Source organism: Phascolarctos cinereus, unplaced genomic scaffold (assembly GCF_003287225.1).
Source record: "Phascolarctos cinereus isolate Bilbo 61053 unplaced genomic scaffold, phaCin_HiC Scaffold_4;HRSCAF=312, whole genome shotgun sequence".
In the NCBI taxonomy this organism is placed as follows: domain Eukaryota; kingdom Metazoa; phylum Chordata; class Mammalia; order Diprotodontia; family Phascolarctidae; genus Phascolarctos; species Phascolarctos cinereus.
Window position 1 is genome coordinate 527,808,114 of NW_027555847.1, and position 16,728 is coordinate 527,824,841.

The following is a 16,728-nucleotide window of genomic DNA, read 5'->3' on the forward strand; positions in this document are numbered from 1 at the left end:
TAATCCTGTATTCCTTCTCTATTATCATTGCTATCAAATATAATTATTATAATCATTAAACACAATAATGATGATTAATAATAACATTCACATAATGCTTTAAGGTTTGTGAACTGTTTTATAAATGTTCTTTCCAATGAGTTAGTAAATCTTGTTCATTGTATCTTCACCAACCTGCCCCCGCCTTTGTACTTGTACCTTCGTTACCTCAGGGCCTCATAACCTTTAACCTGGGCTATCACAATGCCTTTTTAATTGTTCTCCCTATTTCCCACATCTTTTCACACCAATCTATCTTCACACAACTGTCAAGTTAATAGTTTTTAAAAAATACATCAAATTATTTCACTCTTCTAATCAAAAATCTCAAAGATTCCCTATTGCCATTAGAACAGAATACAAAATTCTCAGCCTGGCCTTTAAACCATTCACAATGATATATCCACTGAACTTCTTAGTTTTATTTCATATTATTAGCTGCTTTTAAACACTGTCAGTTCTAGTCACACTGACCAATTACCTATTCTCCATACACAATTTTCCATTTAATGACATTCACAAATATTCTTGCCTATATTCTCTCCTCACCCCTGTCTTAGAGATATGTCAGCTTCCTTCAAAGCAAGTGAAAGTGCTACCTCCCAAATGACATTTTCCTGAAATACTTTGTTTTACATTGCATATAATCTATATTTGTACATGTACATATTATATTCCCCCTGTAGGATGCAATCTTTGAGTGAAAGAATTATTACCTTTCTTGCCTTTGTAAGTTGTTATAAATATAGTGCTATGAACATAGTAAGTGCTTAATAAATGTTTGATAAATTAAATTGAATTGAAGTGGCACCATGTCACCACTTGGCAAATTATGCATTTTCCCAGTGCTAACTATACCTTAAAAAACAAAAAATTAAAAGAAGAATTATATGCTGTGTGTGTGTGTGTGTGTGTGTGTGTGTGTGTGTGTGTACACAATTATAGCTAGAGGCACAGGACAAGAACGTGAAAACCTTGTTATGGAAAATATAATGTGAATTAATGTAATATGAATTAATATAAAGGAGCAAGGTTCTCACTAAGTACTCTTCCCCTACTAGCCTCGCCACTGGGTAAAGGACTCACAAACTGACTGATGGTCCTGTGCCTACGACCCAAACAGCAATTTCTCTCCTGCTACGAGACTTCCATTACATGCCCCAAACCTTGCTCATCGAACAGCTTTGCAGCATCAACAGACATTCATTCTACCCATTCAAATGAAGAAGGAAATCAGCTTGCCTCCTACTTGGAGTAAGCTGTAATTAGTGGAACAGGGCTGCTTTGGTTGATTACAACTCAGCTGATTGCAATCCTCTGTTCTGGGGATCAAATATCATAATCTTGGAGTTGGAAATGACCATTGAATTCATCAAATACAAGAATATAATTTCACAGATAAGGAAACTGAAGCTTAGTATTAAAGTGATTTGGCTAAGATCAAACAAGAGATAAAGTATCTGATGCAATATTCAAACTCAGGTCTTCCTGACTCTAACACTAACTTTTATTCTGAGTAGATATCTTCACACTAAGCATGATGACCATTTGTTGAGGGTGTTATAGAGTGAATCTTTGATTGGATACAATATGGTTTAAATGTGTTTTGAGGTCCCTTTCCAACACTGAAATTTGAGGAGGGGTAGGGGGCTGGAGAGAAGTTCCTCCAATGGGAAATTGTTTATTCCTTTCCCTTTTTAATGTCTAAATCTTACACATCATTCAGTGCCAGGTCAGACCCAAAAGCATCCATAAAGAAAGTGTTTCCTGAATGACAGAGGCTGAAAATAATGATTCCCTTCTCTGATATAATATATAATATTTACATCATATCATGCACTAACTTATTTTAATTATTGTTACTCATGTTTTAGCTCCATACTTAAGGATTTCCTAGAGTATATAAACTATTACTTTTACAATTTTCTTTTCCCTAGGGTGCTTTGCACATAATAGGTTCTTAATAAATATTATTTAGATTAAGAGAACAGGAATGTATCCTTAATAGAATAAGAGAACCAATAATTTAAAAGATACTCTTTGAAAAAAAATTATATTTTGTCACCAATATGAACTATGTCAACTGAGTAATGACTTCTCCAATCCTGTCCAATGTCCTCTGCACCACCATTTCTTTTAGGATATGAACAGATTGTTTGTAACAGGGAAGGAAAGGGAGATGCAATCATAAAATGTCAGTTGCTGCACTCTGATCCTTTGTTGTAAGTATCTTATCAGAAATGAAATTTTAAGATAACTACAAGATACAAAATATGACAGTCTAATATTACGCTTAGTTATGGTTTTTGCAGTCCAAGACTGGTGACTTAGAAAACGATCTTCATTTAATAGCGTCAAAGGTATTTCAAGAAGGAGTCGCTCCAGTGAATGCAAACATTTTCAAAACAAACTGAAAGCAGGAAACATTCATAGTACAATGTCAGAGAAACATGAACATTATAGACAACAAAAATCAATCATTTCAAGAAGAAAGAAGAAAAAGTTCCCTCCTAAAGACCTGTATTCTGTGTGACTGTAATTGTAGGGCTGAGAAGAATGTTCTTTCCATTTTGGTGCTGCAATCATTCACTGAAGCACATATTGATTGAAAAAGCCTCATGAGAATTCTCATTATTCTAACATTTTTCACTTGGAGTGAAAAGGGGCAACCTTTCTTATTTCATTTCATGCAAAATTACAGTAATTGGTGTCTGACCTTTTTAGTATAGGCTGTTAAGCATTACGCTGCTGGATCTTTTCACAGAATCAATTATTTTAATTATGGCTATCTGACAAGAAGGAACCAGGGTATAAACAAGAAAAGAATATTTAAATAAAACTAAAAACAGAATTTTTTCCTCCATTAATAGAGAAAATGCTATTAATTATAATTCTGACCACCAGAGGTTTCTAAGCACTTAGATTTTAAATCAGGTTTTAGCTCCCAAATAATTACACTTTTGTAGGCAAAGACAAATGATACATCAGAGGGTGCAGAATAAAGACATAGATTTTTTTGTTCCCCCAGGGTTAAAAGATAAATGCCAGTGCAAATCCAAATACATGGCTCAGAGTGTCCCACAGAAGGCACCATGTTTTACAGTCTCATACATATGCAAGTCACACAGAAAGTCATGAATCACTAGATACTCTAGGATGTCTTGGTAACTGGGGAGCATCACAAGACAAGTTTCACGATCTGAGAAAAAATACAATATATGTAAGAAAGAAACATACTGCTCAAAGGCTAAAATGGCTGTTTAGTCATAATCTGGAAAGGCCTTGAGGGATCTTCCAGTACAGGCCCCTTGTCTGATAGATAAGCTTATCTAGAAACCTTAAAAAGTGTTCATTCGCCTCACTTCTTAAATGCTTCCAAGAGAAGGAAACTCTCTGTTTCATGTGACTGTGAAGGTCAACTATATCTGGAATTCGTTTCTTAAACTGAGTTAAAATACCATTGGCCCTAATTCTTTAAATATTTTAGTGTTTAGTTTTTATTGAATAACAATAACTAGCATTTACACAGTGCTTTAAGTTTTGTAAAATGTTTTACAAATATTTCATTTGATCCTCACAACCAGCCCCTTACAATTAAAGAAAGTGAAACAAAGGCCAGGTGACTTGTGTGGAATCACACAGCCAGCGAGTGTATCTGAAGTTAGGTTTGATATCAGGTCTTTCTGACTCCCAGGTCCAGCCCTTTAATCCACTAAACCACCTAACTGCCCCTAATTGAAAATTAGACAGTCTTCAGGGCTAATGTTCCATTAATGCTGGCTTCTAAACAACATCCTCCTCCTGATTATATAATACCTTGCATTTAAAAAATACTTTATAGTTTCTAAAGCACTATCACATGCATTGTAGCATATGATCCTTGTAGACGTTGGTCCTATTTTTTGAAGGAGGTTTGTACTCCATGGGATCATATGCCTTTACCTGAAAGGAACCTCAGAGACTGTCTAGTTCAACCCTTTAATTTTACAAATAGGGATACTTCCTCCTAGAGAGTTTAGTGATTTGTCCAAGGTCATGAAGGTTGGGTTTTTGTCCTTCATTCTTGAAGAGGACCAAAATGACATTGCTATGTCAGGGTCAAGGAACAGTGAGTTCAGTTTGTGGATGATCAGATGCATAGGAGCTCAGGAGGCTCTACCACACATTGGGCATAAATAGTCTATAAGAACATTGAGAGTGGAGATGTCTAAATTTGAACATCTCATGTTTCTTTTGAGCTACTGACAGTCTGCTTTGATCATAGAGTACAGCACCTACTTTGATGCTGGTACACCAGGCAGGATGGTCCTGGGCCAGTCTCTTTCATGTCTCACAAAAGATATTAAATTTCTTCAGAGAGACCTTGAGAGTGTCCTTGTATCACTTCTGAAAGCTTGCCTCGTCTGAGTTTTCCATAAAATAATACTTTAGCCAAATGTACTTTTGGCATTCAAGCAATATGTCCAGTCCGTCAGAGTTGCATTCTCTGCAGTTGAGTTTGAATGTTTGTCAGTTTAGTTCAAGAAAGAAAAACAGTATCCAGTACCTTATCTTGCCAAGTGATCTTCATAATCTTCCTAATATAATTCATATGGAAGCAATTCATTTTCCTGGCATGTTGCTGAGATATTGTGCAGGTTTCACGGCATACAACAACGGCTCTATAGACCTTCAGTTTGGTAGACAGTCTAACACTCCTTCTCTCCCACACTCTTTTTCTTTTTTCCTTTTTTAAAATATTTATTTAGTATTTTATTTTCCCCCAGTTACATGCAAAAACAATTTTAACATATATGTTTAAAACTTTGAGTTCCAAATTCTCTGCCTTCCCCCTTCTCCACCCCCACCCCCATTGAGAAGACAAGCAATTTGATATAGGTTATACATGTGTAGTAATGCAAAACACTTTCACAATAGTCTTGTTGTGAAAGAAAACTTAGACAAAAAAAAAGCTTAAGAAAAATAAAGTGAAAACAAAGTGTGGTTCAGTCTATATTCAGACACCATCAGTTCTTATTCTGGGGATGGATAGCATTTTTCATCGTAAGTCCTTCAGAGTTGTTTTAGATCATTGTATTACTGAGAAAGCTAAGTCATTCACAGCTGATCATCATACAATATTGCTGTTGCTTTGTACACAGTAGATTTCACTTTGCATCACTCCATGCACATCTTTCCAGCTTTTTCTGAGAGCATCCTGCTCACCATTTCTTATAGTACAATAACATCCCATCATAATCACATACTACAAGCTTGTTCAGCCATTCCCCAACTGATGGACATCCCCTCAATTTCTAATTCTTTACCCCCAGAAAAGAGCAGCTATAAATATTTTTGTACATATAGGTCTTTCTCTTCTTTTTTTTTCTTATCTCTTTTGGGATACAAAACTAGTAGTACCATTGCTAGGGCAAAGGAATGAATGATTTTATCGTCCTTTGGGCATAGTTCCAAACTGTTCTACAGAATGTTGAATCAGTTCACAACTCTCAACAATGCATCAATGTCTCATTTTCCTCATGCCACCTCCAACATTTGTCATTTTCCTTTTCTGTCCTAGTAGACAATCTAATAGGTATGACATAGTACCTCAGAATTGTTTAAATTTGCATTTCTTCAATCAATATAGCATTTTTTTCATGTTTACAGATAGCTTTAATTACTTCATTGAAAATTGATTTTATCTTTTAATAATTTACCAATTGGGGAATGGCCCTTATTTTTATAAATTTGACAGTTTTTTAATGTTTGAGAAATGGGGGCTTTATCAGAGAAACTTGATTCTTTTTTTTTACAATTACCATTGCTAACTATATTTCCCTCTATCTTATTCCCTCTACACATTCCCTGTCCCTCCTCAAAAGTGTTTTGCTTCTGACCACTCCCTCCCTCAATCTGTCCTCCCTTGTATCACCATTCCCTTTCTCTTATCCCCTTCCACTCCTACTCTCCTGTAGCCTACAATAGATTCTATACCCAATTCCATGTGTATGCTATTCCCTCTTTGGGACAATTCTGATGAGAATAAGGTTCACTTACCCTTCATCTCCTCCCATTCCCCTCCACTCTAAAAGGTTTTTTCTTGCCTCTTTTACATAAGATAATTTACTTCATTACTCCTCTCCCTTTCTCTTTATCCCAGTACATTCTTCTCTCACACACCTTAATTTATTTTTTAGATATCATCTCTTCATATTCAACTCACACCTTTGTCCTCTGTATGTACTCCTTCTAACTGCCCTAAAAATGAGAAAGATCTTACAATCTTACAAACATCATCTTCCCATGTAGGAATGTAAACAGTTTAACATTATTAAGCCCCTTATGATTTCCCTTTTCTGTTTACCTTTTTATGCTTCTCTTGAGTCTTGTATTTGAAAGTCAAATTTTCTATTCACCTTGGGTCTTCTCATTAAGAATGCTTGAAAGTCCTCTGTCTCATTGAATTTCCATTTCCCCCCCAAAAAAGATTATACTCAAATTTGCTGGGTAGGTGATTCTTGGTTGTAATCCTAGTTCCTTTATCCACCAAAATAGCATATTCTAAGTCCAGTGATAGTTTAATGTAGAAGCTGTTAAATCTTGTGCTATCTTGACTGTGGCTCATCATACTTGAATTGTTTCTTTCTGGATGCTTGCAATATTTTCTCCTTGACCTGGGAATTCTAGAATTTGGTTATAATATACTTCAGAGTTGTTATTTTGGGATCTCTTTTAGGAGGTGATTGGTGAATTTTTTTTTTAAATTTCTATTTTACCCACTATTTCTAGAATATAAGGGCAGTTTTCTTGATAATTTCTTAAAAGATTATGTCTAGCTCTTTTTTTGATCATAGCTTTCAGGTAGTCCAATAATTTCTAAATTATCTCTCCTAGATCTATTTTCCAGGTCAGTTGTTTTTCCAAAGAGATATTTCACATTATCTTCTATTTTTGTAAATTCCCTTTGCTTTGTTTTATTGCTTCTTGATTTCCCATAAAGTCATTAGCTTCCATTTGCTCAATTCTCATTTTTAAGGAATTATTTTCTTCAATTAGCTTTTGGACCTCCTTTTCCATTTGGCAAATTCTGCTTTTCAAGGCATTCTTTTCCTCATTGGCTTTTTGGACCTCTTTTGTCATTTGGCCTAGTCTGTTTTTTAAGGTGTTATTTTCTTCAGTATTGTGTGTGTGTATGTGTGTATGTGTGTGTGTGTGTGTGTGTGTGTGTGTGTGTCTCCTTTACTAAGCTATTGACTCATTTTTCATTATTTTCTTGCATCATTCTCATTTCTCTTTCCAATTTTTCCTCTACCTTTCTTACTTGATTTACAAAATCTTTTTTTTAGCTCTTCCATGGCCTAAGACCAATTAATATTTTATTTGGAGGCTTTCTTCTGAGTGTGTGTTTTACTCTTCCTTGTCACCATAATAATTTTCTAAAGTCATAGTTATTTTTCCCATTGTTTGCCCGTGCTCCCAGCCTATTAATTGACTTTTAACTGTTTGTTAAAATATGGTTCTACTTCTAGGGTGGAGGGCACACAGTCCAAGGGTTTTGTGCAACTGTTTTCAGAGATACTTCTAGGGACCTGTAAGTTTTCACTTCTTTCTAGGTGATATGATCTAAGTAGAGTGTTTACTCTGCTCCTGGCTTAGCCTCTGGTCTGTAATCATAAGCACTCTTTTCTGCCCTGGAAGTGTGAGGAGGGTCCCACCTTTACTGTGGCCACAAGCTCTGCTATGCTAGTACTCCTCCTCACCCTGGGATGGCCACGCAGGATTACAACCTGGATTTGAGTATGGGCAAAACAACACAGTCCTGCCTCAGCGCTAACAAAAAGACCCCTGTCCTTCTGACCAGTTATTCAACCCCTTATTGTCTGTGGGGTAAAGGCTCTGGAAGCAGTTGGTACCACTGCTGCTGCTAATTAAGTCACTCTGAAGGCCTGCTCCTGTTTTGGTGTGGCAAGGGTATTGCTGATACAACTTGTGCTGGACTGTGCTCTACTCTCACCCAGGTGTGATGGACCTTTCCTGCCAGCCTTCGATATTTTTTTTTTTTTTTTGTTTGTTTGTTTGTTTGTTTCTTGCATCAGTAGTCCAAGAAGTCTGGGAACTGCCACTGCTCCCTGTGATTCAGTCACCCCAAGGTCTGTTCCAGATTTGCTGGGACCAAGTCTGTACTGGCATAGCCTACACTTGACTGCACTCCTCTCTCACCCTGTTGAAACAGACCTTTTCTGCTGAACTTGCAAGTTGCCTTGGGCTGGAAATTTCTTTCACTCTGTCTTTTTATGGGTTCTGCTGCTACAGAATTTGTTTAGAGTCATTGTTAAAGGTATTTGGAAGGGCTTGGAGGAAATTCCCTGCTTACTCCGCCATCTTGCCTCCACCTCTCTCTTATACTTTTCTTTGGAACCTCTCAAAAACTGAGCCAGCTCTAGCAATGCATGTTTCAAACTCATCATTTATGTGTGCATCCCCGGAAGGTACACTACCAAGGTCAGAGAAGTGATCCACAGCATTCAAAATTTCTCCATTTGCTGTAACTGATGGTTCCACATATGGATGGTGTAGTGTTGGCTGGTAGAGAACCTCTCTTTTCTTGGTGTTAATTCTTAGGCCAAAATTAGCAAAAGTGGCAGAGAATTTATCCATACTTTGCGGCATCTCAGCCTCATAGGATGCATTGAGTGCACAGTCATGTAAAAACAAAAAGTCATGCACCAATTCTCCTTCACTTTAGTCTTGGCTTTTAGCCTTTTTAAGTTAAATAATTTACACTCAGGGCAGTAGTGAACCTTGATGCCTTGATGATGTTTTCATCCTCGTTGAAGGCATCTGACAACATCACTGAAAATAACATGCTAACAAAACACACAAGGCTGTAAGCACACAGCCTTGCTTCACTCCACTGGTGACTAGGAAAGTGTGGGAATATTGTCAGTATTGCAGAAGCTGGGCAAGCATACCATCATAAAATTGACATACAATACTAATGAACTTTTCCAGTCAACAAAATTTTGCCAGTTTTCCACAAGCCCTCATGACAGACAACATCAAAGGTTTTGGCCAGACCAACAAATGTTGTGTACAGACCTCTGTTCCGCTCCTAGCATTTCTCCTGGAGTTGTTGGGCAGCAAGTACCACATCAGCTGTTCCTCAGCCCTTTCTAAAGCTACACTGCTTCTCAGGTAGATGACCATCTTTCAGGTGAAAGATCAGCCAATCAAGGAGGACTATAGCAAAAATATTGCCAGCAATGACTAAGAGAGAAAGATGCTTTTCAACCCCCCATGATTGTCACAGGACAATCAATTTCCTTTACCTTTACAGATGGACATGGGCCACATCTTTGAACTCATGGAAGATAACCTTTTGCCATATAATCCAGAAGATTTCCATCAACTTTTGTATGAACAATGGACCTCCTGCCTTTTAAAGCTTAGCTGGAATAGAATCAGCACCAGGTGCTGTCCTACATGAGAAGAGTGTAATTAAGTTTCACTAAAGAAGGATTAACTTCAACCTGAGATATACAGTCAGTGGCTTCAGCATTGATTGATGATGGTCTATTGAGAACACCATGGAAGTGTTCAGCCCAACTCTCCAAGATCATGTCCTTATCACTAATCAATATGATTCCATAAGTTCTGAGTAGTTGAGATGCACCATGAGTCTTTGACCTATAAATAACCTTCAGGGATCATAAAAGTGCTTTGGAGTGTTACTTTCAGTGCAAAACTGAATTTCATCTGTTTCTTACTATATCTCTCTAAGATTTGCTTGCACTTTATTTTAGATGGAGTTAGCAGATGAACTCTCTTACTGGCAAACCCTGTGAAGGTCTCATTTTTTTCATTTAGCAGCTTCTGAATTTTCTCATCATTTTCATCAAACTAATTGATGTTAGCAAATGTTCTGGTCCAGTTGAGTAAATGTGGTACTATGCACCAAATTCCTGAAAGTTGCCTTTTTTTTTTCTGTTACCTAGTTGTCAACTGTTATGTTGGTTTAGCTTTCCCTCCAAGTTACAATGAACTGTTCAAATTAGAAGTGCTCTAATCTATTGACAATGACAATAAGTCTTTTGGTAGTCATCTTGCCTTGGGGCTGCTGGATTTGTTGAATGTGAATGCTTAGCTTAGAGAGTTTAAGTCTCCTGACCTTCTCACTCTCATATCTTATCTGTCTCTTCTTCTCACAATGATATGGTTTATTAAATGCCAATGTTTGCTGCTACCCTGCATTCACAAAGTTTTGTTGCTTTTAGATAAACAAGAGACAGTATTGGTGATGAGAAGGTCTAAGTCTTCAGTAGTAAGTGACTATTGCCATTGCTGTTTCCACCTCAATTCCTCCCAACTCATTGTCATGTCTAATAGTCTGTGCCTACTCTGGTGTTGTCACCCAGAGTAATTAGCTTGTCCTCTTTAGGTACATTGATGATGAGGTCTCTAGGTCTTCATAATTTTTTTCTTTGACCTCATCAGGGTTCATCATGCTGGAAACATACATACCGATGATGGTGGCATGGTGTTTTCCTGCAAGCGGCAATCACATTGTCATGACCTGTTGTTCAGTCCTTTTGATAGGTGTACAAGCTGTTGAATAGATTAGTTTTGATTGCAAAACCTATACTACCAGCTTCATGGTGCTCTCCATCACTGTGGCCACTCCAAAAAAATGTCTATCCATCTCCAACTTTAATAAGCTGGACTTCATTTGTCAGCCTTGTTTCACTCAGGGATGCTATTTGGATGTGATACCTGCAGAATTCTCTTACAATGAGAGCTGTTTGTCTTTCGTGCCTACAGGATTTTGTGTTATCCATTGACATGCAGACATTCCATCTATAAACAATGCATGGAATCATTTTTGCAAAAGTTTTTATACATTTTTTTGTTGTTGTTTTGACCACAGGGTGGGAACCCTGTCTGTTGTGGTAGGCAGGACAGGGTTGAGTGAAACAGAAAAAAATTCAGGACATTTTTTCTAGCCCCTTTCTCATGCCAGGGGAAGAGCAGTGTGGTCCTTTTGAAAAAAAGCTTGTCAGATACTTAGGGGGCTACAAATCCCAATGCTACTTCCAGTAAGAAGATGACCCTATGGCCTGGGCCACCTGTGTGCAGGATTATGACTACAGCTCCAAGTGTTGCACACTTCTGCTGCTTCATCACTTGCCTGTTGCAACAGGGCTTTGAAAAAGTAAAAATGGTAAAGTGATAGGGGTGATCTCTTTTGATTCATGCATAAATTGGAAATTAAATGAAGCAGGGTTGGGAAAAATTGTTGGCCTAACTCTCTCTTCCAGACTCACCTAAGTCCAATTGCAAGGCAAAGTCAAGGTGACTGGTGATCTCAGATGCAGTGGATGACGACCTTGGCATCTTCTATGTATAACCAAGTTCTAAGCACTCCATAAATGCCTGCTTCAGCTGCCTTCATGGTTCTTGGAATAAATTGTTCTCATCCACCCATTCCACGAGGGGAAGTCTTTGCATGCTTGAGAGAGACACTGCCTAACTCACTGAATGCTTTGAGGCAGCTTGGTTACCCATAATCTGGCTTATCCCATTTGACAAAACAGTTAACCAGGGTAGGGCCACTGTGCATCCTACAGCTTCTTAGAGCCACAGGTGAGAGTTGGGTAAATCAGGTGGACACCAAACATGCTTTGAAAGCCCTGAAAAGGGCTTGGCAGCCTTCACACAAGAGGTACTATTCTTCCTTGAACATTCAGGTAATTAACATCAAAGGCATGATCTGAACCTAGTTGCCATTACTCCAAAGTTGATGTTCTATTTACTTGACCACACTGCCTCATGTCATAGTTCTCTTTATATGGTTTGGAATATCATTTAAAAAAAATGATTTGTCATATGTTTAATCATCAGCTCCAAAGTAAAGGAGGAGAAACCTGAGAATTGCATATATGCCCTAAGTTACTCTTTCAAAATATTTACAGTTTGAATAAATAGAATCAATCAATAATTTATTTTTAAAATACTTATCAGTATAACTCTATACTGGGCAGTATATAAAAAGTTGAACATTCAATTTCCGATTTTTAAATCTTGTAGTCTTAGAATTCAAAATCTTAGAATCAAAATTCTATAATTTTAAAAGTATGAATTTAAATGTGTATTTCCAGGAGGCTTTTACATCTATTGAAGTCAAAACAAAATCAGAAGAAAGACATAAAAGTATTCCAAGAGCTTTGACAGAGAAAGACATCAAAGAATTTAAATATAGTGAGTTTTGGCCTATGACTTAAAGGATCAAAGAAAACTATAAGCACCTTTTTTTTTTAATTTAATCATGGATAGCTTTGTGAAAGCATATGACTTTTCAGGAGGACTTTGAAGGAGGTGAGGGAGTATGACTAGTAGACACAATTGATAAGCATGTTTTGGGAGCAACAAGCAGCATAAAAGAAAAGAGTTAGAAATAAGTAACAAAGGGACAGCTAGGTGGCATAGTGGATAGAGAACCAGCCTTGGAGTCAAGAGGAACTGAGTTTAAATTTGGCCTCAGACACTTGACACTTATTAGCTGTGGGACACTGGGCAAGTCACTTAACCCCATTGCCTACCACAAAAAAAAAAAATGACAGAGTTTGATGACATGGTAGGAAGAGACCAGAAGGGGAAGCAAAAGAAGTCAAGTCATTGATGCACACTGATGAAATGACTTGCAAATGGGCAGAGAAAGGTAAGACTGAATTATGTGATAAAGGCACCAAAAGCAAAATTGACCTCCCCCCCTGAAAAAAAAATCTATCATGGGGCTCTATAGATGGAGCATTATCTCTTAAATTTAACCTCACAGATTGAGTAATTCAGATGGTTTTCAAAATCACTTAACAGACACAGAAGTTAATAGACTAACCTAAGAATTGTTGAAACCTTTAAAAAATGTAATTAGAGATTCCCTGATTGTCTCACAAATTGTTTCATGAAAAATTAAATATTTATATGGTTGGTTGTTGTCTTTTGTTCTTGAAGAAAACTAAAATAATATTACTATGTTGGAGTCAGGGTACAGTGCGTCTGTGGCTGATCAGACTAATACAAACTTCTAAGCTCTACCACAGGTTGGGCACAAACATCTGTGATGTCTCTAAATTCTAACATCTCATTTTGTTGTTGTTGTTGTTGTTGTTGTTGTTGTTGTTGTTGTTGTTGTTTGTTTTGTTTGTTTTTAGCTAGTGCAATTGTGCTTCGCTCATACAGCATAGTGCCTTCTTCAGTGAAGGCAAGCCATACTGGGAGGTCCTTTGGCAGCATCCTCCATGTCACACAATCCATTCCAAAGTTCTTTAGAGATACATTAAGACAGAAAAAATAGCTTTTGCCTTGTGGAGCTATGCTTGGTCAAGCCTCACAGTTTTGTTGTGAAGAGATGCTTAAAGATAAGGACTGGTATAGGGAATTCCTAGGTGAGGAAATTCTTTTTTGTTAATATTAGATAACACATTCTCTGTTGCTTATAATCTTAGAAAATTCCCTAAGCACTAAGGAAATGGATTGTCCAGCGTGACACAACCAACACGCTTAAAGAAACAGGATTTGAACTGAGCTCATCCGACTCTAAGGTCAATCCTCTATTCACTTTCCTAAGTAGTCTCTTCTCTGATTGAAAGGTAGGACAAAACACTTTCAGAGCAATTCATTTGCTAAAAAAAAAAAAAAAAAGACATGATTGCTTTGCAAACATTGTGCTTGTACTGAGGATAGAACCATAGGAGGAACTAGATTTTTACTAAAAAATCTACTTCAACTAATCTAGAGCCCTAGGTGGTGAGATTATTAAATTATACCAAGATTCATCAAAAATGTGCATTTGCTCCTAGTACATTGTATTCTAATTATAGAAACTCGTGCAAAGATGTTTTAAACATCATGTTTGCCAGCAATTCTTGTGTATACAATCTAAATGATCAGTTTTATATATTTAGATATCAATTTCCCTAACAATATTTGTGATAATGATAATAATAGCAGCAAGTGTATTTATGTGTTTGTAAAGAGCTTTAAAATGTTATCTTATTTTTATCCTCGTAACTACCCTGGGAGGTAGATGCTATTGTTATTCCTATTTTACAGATGAAGAAAGTGATGCAGATAGAGGTCAGATCTCTTAAATGAGAGAATCAATGTTAAAAACATTACAAATTTTAAAGCAGAGGTGTCAGACCTGCCCCACAATACTGCTCAGTGTTGTACCAACCAGATTAAAATTTAATTGGGAAGTATTTAATAAAATAAATAAAAATGTAAAAAAAAAATCATACATGATATTACATTTTAAAATGGTCACTATGTAGCCCACAGGGATCCTTATGTATGGATTAATGGCTGCCACTTATATTAGACTTTGACACCACTGCTTTAAAGCCCTATAGAAATTATAGTTGTAATTATAAGGTTACATAGTTTAGTCTATGACTACATTTGAACTTGGGTTTTCCTGACTCCATCTGACTCCTAGTTCAACAGTGTGATTCTAGGTCCAGATCTCTATCCATTGTGCCACCTAGCTGCCAATCAGAGAGCTTGGTGCAGTCAAAAAGAGTGGTAGATGTAAAGCCAAATAATCTGAGTTCAAACACAGGATCTACCACTGTGTGTCCTTGGATAAGTCATTTGAACTGTCCTCACCAGAGTTTTGCTGTTATTCAGTTGTGTCAGTTGTGTCTGAATCTTTATGATCCCATTTAGGGTTTTCTTGGCAAAGATATTGGAGAAATTTGTCATTTCCTTCTCCAGCTCATTTTATGGACGAAGAAACCAAGGTAAGCAGAGTTCAGTGACTTGCCCGGGGTCACCCAGGTAGTAAGTGTCTGAGTCTGGACTTGAACTCAGGTCTTCCTGACTCCGGGCTCAGCGCTCTATCCACTGGGCCATCTAGCTTTCTCAGAGTTTACTCATTTGTAAAACAGATTAAGTGGCCTTTGTGGTTCCTTCTATCTCTTGATCTATGGCCTGCCCAGATTCATAGAGTCATCAAATATGAGAGTTAGAAAGGATCTCCAAGCTTTTCTAGGATCAATCAATTTATAGATGCTCATAGTTGTAAGAATACCAGCCTTCCCGTAATGTTTTAAAATTTGTGAAGCTCTTTACATCATTTTGTTGTTGTTGTTGTTTAAGCCTTGGCACAATCATTTGAATTAGGAATAGACAGCTATTATTATCCTCATTTTACAACTACCTACAGCTAGACTCCAAGTCTATTACTTTGTCCAGTATAGTGAAAAGAGTGCTAGAGGGGGAGGTAGAATCCTTGAATGTGTGCGAGTCTGAGTTCTTCTACCTACTACCTTGGGCAAGTCATTTGGGCTTAAGTTTCCTCATAAGTGGCAGGTAGGTGGTAGCACAGTGGGTACACCAGGCTTGGAGTCAGGAAGACTCATCTTCATGAGTTCAAATCTGGCCTCAGACACTTACAAGTTACGTGACCCTGGGTAAGTCACTAAACCCAGTTTGTCTACGTTTCCTCATTTATAAAATGAGCTGGAGAAGGGAATGGCAACCATTTTTGCTAAAAAAAACTGGAAATGAGCTTATGAAAACAGAGATGTGATAAAAAAAATTAAACAACTTCTTCATCTGTAAAATGAGGATGAACTAAATGACCTTTAACGTCCTTCCAGTTCTAACTCTATGGTTCCGTGATACTACTCTTTCCCTGCAGATGAGGAAACTAAAATCCAAAGAAAGAGAAGTATTCAGCAAAGGCCACATGGGTAGTCCATAGAAGAACCAGGTTTCCATACTCGTTGTCCAGCATTCTATGTGATTTGGAAAGCAATATTAATTAGATAGAATAAATTCAGGTAATGTTCCTTGGGGTGGGGGAGGAAGAGAAGTAGTTAATTGAAATTGTTTTGGTTAATACAATTTTCACTCACTTTGCATAATTATAATTTTACTATGTCCTTTAAGGAGATCTACTTAGTTTTACAGAAAAGGATAATTTTTTTCATGAACAATACAAACTTCTTAGGCCCTTTGTTATCCAGACACAGGAAAAAAAAAATCACTTCAATTAATGGTTCTCTTAATAAAGCACTACAAGGCCAGGAGTCCATGAACTATTAATACATAGCTAGTTGTACACATAAGCCAGGAAGCTAGTCCACTTAATAACAATAATTATAATAATTAATGTTTACATAGGGTTTTAAGATTTGCTAAGCATTTTACATATATTATTTCATTTCCACTTTACAACACTGTGTATTAAGTGCTGTAATTATGTCCATTTTAAAGTTAAGGAAACTGAGGCAAACAGAGGTTAAATGACTTGCCCAGGATCACATATCTAGTTAAGTGTCTGAGGTTGGAATTAAACTCATGTCTTCCTAGCTTAAAGTTTGTCCAGCACACTATTTACTGTACCACCTAGCCATGACATATATGCTGTGGTGGGCTCAAAAAGGAGACATGGGCATGTTCCATTCTAAACTTCATAGGAACAGGGAGAACAGACCAATATTAAAATGTGTAAAATGTATTTATATCTGTAGAAAAATGTCATTTTCTCTTTTGTTTATAGATGAATGCATTATGACCCTAGTAAAAAAAAAAGAGTACATGCATGGGGTGAAACAAAGGGCAAGATAGATTTTTCTTGGATATTGTCTTGTATTCTTACATAGCTTTCCCTGGGCTTTTTCTATAAACACAATCATATATCTG